Genomic DNA, 11,217 nt, shown 5'->3' with positions numbered 1-11,217 from the left:
TTTTGGGCTGTTTTTCCCTCGTACCATTTCCTCTTCACCCTCAGAGCTCTTTGCTCCTTTCCTGGAACTAGGCCTGTGGCTGTGCAAATCTCTTTCTGTGCATACACTGTTCTATCTTTTTGATGGTAAAAAAATCACCACTATTTTACATGATAAATCTTGCCTTCATTATTTCAAACTCCTTTCTATTAATTGTGTTTCCGTATGTTCAAACCATACCAAGTATAACTCTCATTTCTTGGGCAGAGGGCCAGACACTGAGCTAAGGGTTTTGTGTGTATTACCTCTTTTGATCCTCCCAACAATCCTCTGAGGAAAGCACTGTTAAATGCTCCCTTTTCACAAATGAGGTATCTGAGGCTTGAAGAGGTGAACTAACTTCTCAATATCACACAGTGACAGTGGTGGAGTTGGGCTTCAAGTCCAGGTCGTTTGGTTCCAGAGCCAGTGGTTTAAACCCTGCTCCTGTATGGAACTGACCACCTGAAACTGCCTGTTAAATGCTAGGTTCTATGGGGGATGATAACGGCAAAAAAAGACATAGTTCTTGCCCCCACAGAGCCCGAGTTGGAGCTGGAGAAAACACTAAGCATAGTGATGTGAAGAGTCATCACCTCATTTCTGTCAACAATCTGGGGTTCTTGTAAAGGTCAGATGAAATGACATATAAAAGCACTTGTTCAAGCTAGAGTGGTAGATGGATGCTGGTTATTGATATTACACTAACAACAGCCAAGTCCTGAGCCAGTGACCTACATGTCTGGAAGGGCAGGTATAGGAGGGTGGCACAGTACAAATTTTTAACTTCGCAGATTTATAGAATCTCTTGTTGAACGTGGAACTTCTGCCACATCCTGGTTAGTCTGGCATTTCACACTTCTGGTTTGGCTGGGAAGATATTAATGATCATAGCAAGCACCTATATAGCTCTTTTTATGTAGCAGGTGCTCTTCTAAGTGTTTTATAAACACTAACTCATTTAATTTTATTTGAAGGATTATGTGTTAGCATCGTAATCCTGGATTCCTCCCCCAGTTCCCCCTTCTCCATCAGTAACTAAATCCTGTGGCTTCTACTCCTTAAATATCTTTTATATCCATTCCTCTTCTCCATCTGCACTGCCTTTGTCACTATTTTAATTCAGGCTTACATCATCTCTTCCCTAGAGGATTGTTTGGAGTCCTTTTTGTTGTTATTTTTGCTGTTTTGGTTCTTATTCCCTCTATTATTCTATTGTGCTTAATAGAGCCATTTCTCTTTTAAAACTCTAATCCATTTTAATCTTTAAGACTTGGCTATCTGCTCTTACTGATCAGAAGGAAGAGGTTTATTAACATATGAGAAGGAAGAATGTAGGTTGAAACTCTCAACGTGCTGTGAATTATTTCCTCTGTGGTACCCCAGCAATGATTCCTGGGTTACCCATGCCTCTTCAAAGTCTTTTTCACCCAGTGAGGCCCAGGGCTGCATTCAGCCCCGACCACTGGGATCTGGAACAGTGGTAGTTTCTGTCAACAGGTTAGCCCATCCCTACAGCTCTTCTGAGAAAGCTGAGATTTAACTTTTTCTCAGAAGAGCTTAGTGAGTAATAAATCAGGCCCTGAATATCCTAGAACACTAAACTCAATGCCACTGTCAGTTCCCTCTGCATCACAGTCATTTCTAGCTAATGGCTCAGTCTAGGCTTGGTTTCCCAAACCATTCAAATAGAGAGAGGAGAAAACTGTCCCCAACACTCAGAGTATAATATTGCAGAGGAAATTTATTTTCACATTGATTTGGAACATAAACACTGTAAATATCTTCTACCCTCTTAGCCTTCCCTCCCCCAGAGCTATAGTTAATAGGCTAACTTTCTGGCTTGCCACTTTATCAAATTGATAGAACTGTTTAATGAAACTCACGTAGACTGCGAAATTTAGTCGGACAGTCATTTGCAACCCTCGATGTAAGTAATTTCCAGCAATACTGTATGTGTCAACTGTCCAACCTGCCAGTGGTCATCTATATCCATTATGCTTTTGGTTGGCTTGAACCATTAATAATCTGTCAGATTAAGCAATTAGGCTGTCTCTATTTGCCACAGGAAATTGTTTTCCCCTAATTGATGATATTGGTTTTGTGGTTGTGCAGATAATTACTAGATCAAAATGTTTGGCACATTCCTACCTGGGGAGTGAGTCTTTTTGATAGATAAGGAGCAAGAGCTGAAATTCAAGGGACTGAGAGGAGCCTGCAGACAATATCTAAGAAAATGCGATTCCAGTGCACTTTATAAAAGTAGCTGAATTATCACTAGTGTTCTCTAGTGAAGGATTTCATTTGATGTGTCACCCATGTGGGACCACATGTTTCTACGGAGCCCCAGCTAAACTGGAGCATTTAAGTTTGATTGGAAATGTGAACTATCTTGGATTCTTTAGAAAGCACATCAGGGTCACTCTTGGGATTTTGCCATTTTGTACACTTTCAAAAGCAAGATGAAAAAGAGAAAAGAGGGGAAAAGTTCAATGGAAACTGTTAACTCTCCTCTATGCTGTTTGTTTCAGATCTCTCCTGAATTTTTGAGGTTTGTAATTTTCCATTTCCATTTTCATGTAACAGTGTTATTTCCCACCTTTATGTCTTTGCACATCCCAGTCATCTAACCTGCTGTGCCCTCCTTCCCCCCTTTACCAGTTTACATACAACCATCAATTTGAAGACCTGGCTTGAAAACCACTTCCAAAGAGACCTTCTAGAGTAACTCCACCCATTTTGATCATGCATTTACTCAGTCTTATTCCTATGGCATCATTTCACATGTATTGATGTATTGCTTTTATGATGCTTTTTAAAATTTGTATTTTCTATTTTTATCTTTCATAATTACAAAAGCAATTTGAGTGCAACTTGGAAAACAGAAAACACATTTAAGCACAAAGGAGAAAACTCTAAATCACCTAGAATCCTCCTACCCAAAGATAGTCATTTGGTGTATGTCATTCATTCATTCATTTGTTCATGCATTCATTCAGCAAGAATTTACTAGACAAGGACTTTTGGCTTTCTTGTAAGCTTTGGAGTTATAATAGTAAAGGAGACGATCACTGTCCTTGGCTCCATGGATCTCAGAGTCTAATGTGGATTTTTTCATTATCACAAATTAAATATGCAGTTACACATTGTATTAAAGACCACGAAGAAAAGGCACACTGTGCCTTGAGAGTGTATGGGAGAGGGAGATCAACCTTGGTCTAGACATCAGAGAAGGCTTTCCCAAAGAAGTGGCATTTAAATTGAAACCTGAAAGATGATTAGGAAGGACTTAGGCCAAGATGGTTTGAGTTATGGAGTAGTGAGGAGGGGAGGGAAGGGCGAAATGGGAAGATCCTTTCAAACTGGGATGATAGCATGTGGGAAAAGCAGAAGTCCGGTGACTACAAGAAATATGGGATGTCCTACAACAGGAGTGGGCACACTAGACTTGCCAGAGCATTTCCTGTTTCTATAAACAGAGTTTTATCGGAACACAGGACACTCATTCATATACATATTGTCTATGGTTGCTTTTCTGCTACAACTGCATAGTTGAATAGTTCTGACCGACACTGTATGTCTCCCTTGTAAAGTCTGAAATATTTACAACCTGTCCATTTACAGAAAGTTTGCTGACTCTTATTCTGGGATTTAAAAGAAGGCTAAGGTGGCAGGAAAGAAAGAATGTGGTGGGTGATGAGGCTGAATATAAGGCAAGGACTAGACAGACTGTGCACATTAAGGGTTTTAAACTTCATTTTAAGAAGAATGAAAAAGCACTGAATGGTTTTAAGTAGGGGCTGGGAAAGTCCCATCCTCCTAATACGTACTAGTTTTTAATCTTTTCGTTTTTTAATTTGGCAGTCCATCTTGTATATTTTCTCATTCTTCAGTCATATAATCTTTAATAGTGTATCTATTCTTCCATCATATGGCTGTTGAAATTACATATACTCATCAGTGAATATCCTGTGCATATCATTGCTAATTTACTTAACATAATTTCTTAGAAGTTGAATTATTAGGTCAACAGATATGTACATTTTAAAGGCTTTTGCTTGTCCTGTATTTCTTTTCCTACGGAAATGATGGTTCCTATCATCAGCAAGCTATGAAGGTGCATGGTACTTCCACTCTCACGAGACATTTAATAGATTTGCCAATTTATACAAGAAAAACTACATTTTATCACTGCTTTAATGTACATTTCTGTGATTATTGGAGTAAGATTTATTTCCCATATTCATTTCTTCTTTTGTGAAATACTTATTCATATAATTTGCTTATTTTTCAATTGAGATTGTAACTTTTATTATTGATTTTTATGAGCTCATTATATAGTGAAGATATTAACACTTTGAGGACCATACTATAAATACTTTTTTTTCTTTTTTTTAATTTATTTTTTATGGTGACATTGGATAACAAAATCCGGTAAGTTTTAGCTATACATTTTAACAGTAAGGTATATATTTACATTATGTGTTCAACTCCCATAGATAGATTTCTTTCTTGTCACCACATATTTGACCCCATTTACCCCATCTACCACCTCTCTCCCCCGTCCCCTCTACCCTCAGGTAACCACTAGTCTATTGTCCATGTGCCAGAGTCTCTGTTTGTTTGTTCTGTTCGTTTGTTGCATTTAGGTTTGTAGCTCACATATAAGTGATATCATATGATGTGCAAATATCTTTTTGGATAAGAGTTTTCAAGTCTTTGGGGTAAATACCCAGTAGAGGGATTGCTGAATCATATGGTAGATCAATTCTTAGTTTTTGAGGAACCTTCATACTGTTTTCCATAGTGGCTGTATTAATTTTCAGTCCCACCAGTAGTGTATGAGGGTTCCTTTTCCTCCATATCCTCTACAACATTTGTTATCACTTGTCCTGTTGATAGCAGCTATTCTAACAGGTGTGAAATGTAATCTCATTGTGATTTTGATTTGCCTTTCCCTAATAGCTAGCGATGTTGAGCATCCTTTCATATGTTTGTTGGCCATTGGTATGTCTTCTTGGGAGAAGTGTCTGTTCAGGTCCTCTATCCATTTTTTGATTGGATCATTCGTTGTTGGTGTTGTTGTTGCTGTTTTGAGTTATATAAGCTCTCTGTATAATTTGGATATTAGGCCCTTATTGGAGGCATTGCTTGCAAATATATTTTCCCATTCGGATGGTATCTCTTTACCTTGTTGACGGTTCCTTTTGCTGGGCAGAAGCTTTGTAGTTTGATGTAGTCCCATTCATTTATTTGCTTTTGTTTCCCTTGCCTTTGAGGTCGAATTCATAAAATCCCCTTTAAGTCCAAGGTCCTTGAGTTTAGTTCCCATGTTTTCTTCTATGCATTTAATTTTTTTTAGGTTTTATATTCAGGTCATTAATCCATATTGAGTTAATTTCGGTGTATGGTGATAGCCAACAGCCAAGTTTCATTCTTTTGCAGGCGCCTTTCCAGTTTTCCCAGCACTATTTGTTGAAGAGGCTTTCCTTTCTCCACTGGATGTTTTTGGCTTTTCTGTTGAAAAGTATTTGACCATATAAACATGGGTTTACTTCTGGTCTCTAGATTCTGTTCCACTGGTCTGTGTGACTGTTTTTTCTGCCAGGACCATGCCATTTTGATTATGATCAGAGAATATGGTTGGTATGTGTTTAACCCTCTTATATTTGTTAAGGCTATCTCTATGTCCCAGTATGTGGTCAATCCTTGAGAATGTTCCATGTGCACTAGAGAAGAATGTATAAGCAGCCATTTTGGGATGAAAGGCTCTGTAAATGTCAATTATGTCCAGTTGGTCTAATGTGTCATTTAAGGATGTAATTTCCTTATTGATTTTCTGTTTGAATGGTCTGTCCATATCCGATAGTGGGGTATTTAGGTCCCGTACTACGATAGTATTTTGGTCTGTTTCTCCCTTTAGTTCTGTTATTAACTGCTTTCCATATTTCGGGGTTCCTTGATTGGGAACATAGATATTAATAAATGTTTGTCTTCTTGGTGCATGATTCCCTTTATCATTATGAAGTGTCTCTCAGTATCTTTCTTTACCTTTTTAATTTTGAATTCGATTTATTTTGATGTCTATTAGTTCTGCTACTCCTACTTTTCTCTGAATGCCATTTTCTTGAAATATTAGTTTTCGCCCTTTCACTTTGAGTCTATATTTGTCTTTGGAACTGAGATGTGTCTCCTACAGTCAGCATATGGTTGCGTTTTGTTTTTTGATCCAATCTGCAACGCTGTGCCTTTTTACTGGTGAGGGCAGTCCATTTACATTTAGGGTGATTATTGAAATATAGTCATTTTATCTTTTGCTTCCTGGTAGCTTGGTGTTTCCATTGCTTCCTAGTCCTTGTGTTTCTGTTTTCTTTACTTTGGCTGACTTTTTTGATTTTTCCCTCTGGTCCTTCTTGTTTTATCTTATATAATTCAATTCTGAATCTTTGGTGTGTGGTTACCATTATGGATACATATAGTTATATATATATATATATATATATATAAGAGGGTCGTCCATTATCTTCTGCGCGTGCCTTATATCCATTCCCTTTTGCGAATTTGATCTTTAAATCCTTTTCAGTCATTGTTTTCTCAGTTTGTCCCTATGTATGCTGAATGATCATTACTATCTTGCTATAGCAAAATCTCTTTTTATTATTTAAGCTTATAATGCCCTGTTCTTAGTAAGGGTTGCCCTCCTTTGCTTCTATCTGCCTGCTAGTCATCTTACTCCTAATTATGTATTTATTTTGTCATTTTCTTTTAGGTTGAGCTGACTGCTTTCAGTATTTCCTGTCATGCAGTCTTCATAGTGGAGAATTTCCTCAATTTTTGTATGTCTGGAAGGGTCTTTATTTCTCCTTCATATCTAAAGGAGAGCTTAGCTGGATACATTATTCTTGTCTGGTAGTTCCTGTCATTTAATATTTTGAATATTTGTCTCCACTCCTTTATGGCTTGTAAGATTTCTGCTGAGAAGTCCCACAATAATCTAATGGGTTTTCCGTTATAGGTTACTGTCTTCTTTTTCTTAGCTGCACTGAGAATTCTGCCTTTGTTATTGATTTTTGATAATTTTAATACAATGTATCTTGTTGAAGGCCTTTTTGGGTTGAGATAATTGGGTGTTCTGTTGACTTCTTGAATTCTAAGCTCCAGCTCATTCCATACTTTGGGAAATTCTCGTCAACTATTTTACTGAAAACGTTTTCTAATTCCTCCTCCTTTTCCTCCCCTTTCGCGAATGCCTATTATTCTTATGTTTCCTCTCCTGACGGTATCATCTAGTTCTTGTATTTCTCTTTCATTATTTTTCATTCTTTGGTTTCTCTTCTTCCTTCTGATTTATTTCTAGATTTCTGTCTTCAATATCACTGATCCTTTCCTCCATTTGGTCGACTCTATTTCTCAAGCTTGTTATTTCATTTTTTATCTCTTTCAGCGTCTTCTTCATCTCCAGAAGTTCTATTCTTTTCTTTTTGAGGGTTTCAAAATCCATTCTAAAGAACTCATTCTGCTCATCTAATAGTTTTTTCAAATTCCTGAAATTGTTTTTATGAATTGTTTCAGATCTCACTGAGTTTTTCCAGAAGTATCATCCTGAGTTGTCTATCATTTGAGTAGCATATTTCTATGTCTGTAAGCTTATTTTCTAGAAAATTTTCTCTTTCTTTCTGAGATGCCTTGTAACCTTGGTTATTCATGGTGTATAATGGACTATTTCTCCACCTGAGTATTAATGGAAGTGCATTCTGCTTTTTTTTTTTTTCAGAAAGATTTATTATATAAAGGTCTCTCTTTAGCCTGTTGCAAAGAAGGCATATTTCTTTTGGTTTCCAGGAGGTGGCATCTAAACCTCTTCGATCCCTGCTTTATATAAAGCCTTAATAATGCTTTTTTTTTTCTTATAGATATTCAATCACGCTTGCTACCCTCAGTTTCAGTCCCTGTCATTATTAGTGATGGTTTCGGTAGTGTTTGCTCTGATTCATCTGGCGCTCCGCGATGTTGGTTCTTGGAAGAAATGGGGAGGGGCCCTCAGAGTTGGGGGATGAGGGCTGTGGCTCAACCTCATGTTTAGCAACCATGGGTGATATTAATCAACTGTTGTTTCTCTGCCGTTCCTGCTTCTCTGCTATCCCCACTTCTCTGCTTTCTGCACTAATGTTGGGTACTGCTGCTGGCTGCCTGGCACTAATAGCTCTCCCAGGCAGGACTGTTCAGGGAACCTGCCATACCTTCTCCCCTCCCCCTTTTCCTACAGGTAGCTCTGGCTGTGAGAGACAGCTTCTTTGTTTCTCCCTGTCTACCACTCGACTCCTGGGCTTCTGACCTTTGGTAGCTCTTATGCGCAGATCCCACGCTCAGATGTGCTGGTTTTCAGTTTTTTGTTGAGTTTTAGATATTCAGCTTATTGTTGTTTCAAGAGGAGAGGTTTGGGGACGTCTCTCACTCTGCCATGTTTCTCAAATACTTTTTTTTTTCAAGCTCGCCTTTTGCCTTTACATTTTATTTATGGCATTTTAAACAGAATTTATAAATATTTGTTTAGTTAATAAATAAAAATTTTTCTTTGGATTTTCTGCCCTTGAGGTTATGCTTGGGAGGATTTTTTCCACACTGAGATTATATAACATGCACATATATTTTCTACTAATTATAAACTAGTTTTTCTCATCTTTTAATCTTTAATACATCTGGCATTTATTTTAATGGTGACATGAGATAGAGGTTTAACAGATATTTTATTTTTTATTTATTTTTAATTTTTTTTAATTTTTAATTTTTATTTTTTAGGCGAGGCAACCCTTGGTTGACCTCAAATATTTCAAGGACCTTGTCAACTTACAATCTCTTGTTTTTATTTTATTTTTATTTTTATGCCTACAGCACCTGGTCTTCCTAGGCAGTCCTCCATCCAAGTACTAATAAAGCCTGACTCTACTTAGCTTCTGAGATCAAATGGGATCGAGCTTGTTCAGGGTAGCATGGCCATAGACTTAACAGATTTTTTAAAGGGAAGAAATCTCTTTTCAAGGGAAGAGAAGCCATATTTCTTAGAAAAATTGGAACTCTTTGATTAGAAACTCCAAGCCCTGTATCTGGAACAAGAATGTTTTTTGGATGAATTTCGGGCATTGTAGAGATTTCAAAAACAAATAAATACACTTATTTTAGAACAGAATTATTACATACGGTTTTTAAAAAATCACTCCCCCTACTCCAAAGTCAATCTCCTAAAACTACTTCCACCTTTAAACACCTACTACTCCAAAGCCTCAAACTTCATTATTATATCGAGGGAATCTTTAAAATTACTTTTTTTTTTTCTGTGTGTGTGTGTAGAAAGTGTTTATATCATCTTTTACTCTTTTATCTTGTGTCCACAATATTCATGCATTTTCAAATAGAGCTATGCTTGCAGCTTTAAATGTGTTTTCCTTGTTTCTCTTTATTCTTTGTCTTGCATGTGTAGAGGACTCACTGTTTTATTATTTCACAAATACACCTATGATATTTATATTATGTACTAGGCACTGTTTTAAATGCCTTAAAATATGAACTCATTTACTTTTCATAACAGCCCTATATTGTAGGCAAAGTTATTATCCTAATTTTATATATGAGGGACCTAAGGAACTCTGAGCTTCAGTGGCTTGTTCAAGTTCATACAGGTAGCAAGTCACCACCATATTCTGTTGCTTTAAATGATAGAGTGGGGAAGTATTATTTTAAGGGATGGAAATTTTCCTCTTTGAGCAGAAAAAAGTACCACCACAAGAAGAAACTGAAGTCTGAACTCATAATCATCATTATTCCATCTCAAAATATGAATCATGTGATTTAGAGTCTGTTACCCTCATGTAAGCCTTTCTAGCTACATCTTTACTTTAATAGGCCCAACAGTGTCCATGAACATACTGCCATATATTGTATATGTCCTTTTATTATAAGCCCTGTAGAATCTCTTTAGATGTAAGCAGGGTATAAATTAGATAAGAGTATGAAATGTGCTCAAAGTATTTCAACTGATATTATCTTAAGACAAGTTAAATTAATTTATAACCTTAAAACAAGAAAGTAATTTGAAAGTAAATGTTAATGGGAGTTCTACTGTAACTATTACAAGCTGGAAACAACTAAATCATCAGCAAGAGGTGAGTTGCTAAACAAAACCTTGCATGTCAATGAAATGGAATGCCCTGTGGCTATTAAAGATGACTATTTTGATATATGGACATTTGTATTTGAAGTAATATTGAATGAAAAAAGCAGAATAAAAATAATAGGTACATACTTATAAATATGTGACAGTATATTACTATTTATGACACTAATGGGAATACAATTTGGATTGATATCTTTAGCTAAATGTTATTCGGAGTTTGAGGATAGAGTATCAAAAATCATAATTAAAAATAATAAATTAAAAAATACATTTTTCAGGCATAAAGATGGTCACTGTTGCACTTTGAGCCTAGGCAGGAGTCTCAAGGATATTTTTAGATGGGCTGGGTCTGTTCTCTGACATTTTCCCATGAAGATTTGCAGTTCTTCTCTGTGTTCAGGAAGTGCATATTGGACTTCCATTTGGAAAAGATCTGGCTCAACATCTTGTCATTATCAGCTGGGAATGAAGAGATCAATTTAGTGGAAAGGTTGGCAAGAATAGTCGGGAGAAAGCACAGGTAACAGAAGTGACTCTGAGGGGAGCTATGCAATTAGAAATGAAGTCTAAAATGAGGCATGGCAAATCCCATTCAGTTCTGGCAGATGTGGGGAATATGATCCGGAATTGTCATAATCTTCCTACAACAAAAGTGCAGGGCAGCTATAGTAAAACCTCAGATATAGATTAGGTAAATCCAGGGAACTCTCTCAGACTAGGAAGTGGTAGATCAGGGCTCAGCCTATGAGAAGTGGTGCTGACAGCAAATTGGCTGGAATACAGGACAAAGCTTTCCCCACTACTGGGCACCAAACTTCTGAGGAGAAGGGAGATGCCCTGAGTGCTCAATAAAAAATGTGCAGAAAGGAGTCAGAGAAAGTTTTGTCCTCCCTTCCAGAAGGGTTTGGTGGCTATGTTGGTTTTAATGCTATCTACACAAATTCTTTGATATTCTTTTCTTTAAGAGATGTAGTCTAATTTCCTTCCCTTTGAACTTGGGTTGGTCTTAGTGACTTGCTTCTAATGAA

General features: G+C 37.0%; 1 pseudogene; it reads right to left on the bottom strand.

Moving 5' to 3' along the window:
- Positions 1 to 8,901: 8,901 nt before the first annotated feature.
- On the bottom strand, positions 8,902 to 9,020 carry LOC111732024 (annotated as a pseudogene).
- Positions 9,021 to 11,217: the final 2,197 nt, after the last annotated feature.

The sequence above is a fragment of the Pteropus vampyrus genome, unplaced genomic scaffold, assembly GCF_000151845.1.
Source record: "Pteropus vampyrus isolate Shadow unplaced genomic scaffold, Pvam_2.0 Scaffold419, whole genome shotgun sequence".
NCBI lineage: Eukaryota > Metazoa > Chordata > Mammalia > Chiroptera > Pteropodidae > Pteropus > Pteropus vampyrus.
The sequence above is the reverse complement of the archived record's forward strand: the minus strand, read 5'-3'. Positions and strand labels throughout refer to the sequence as shown.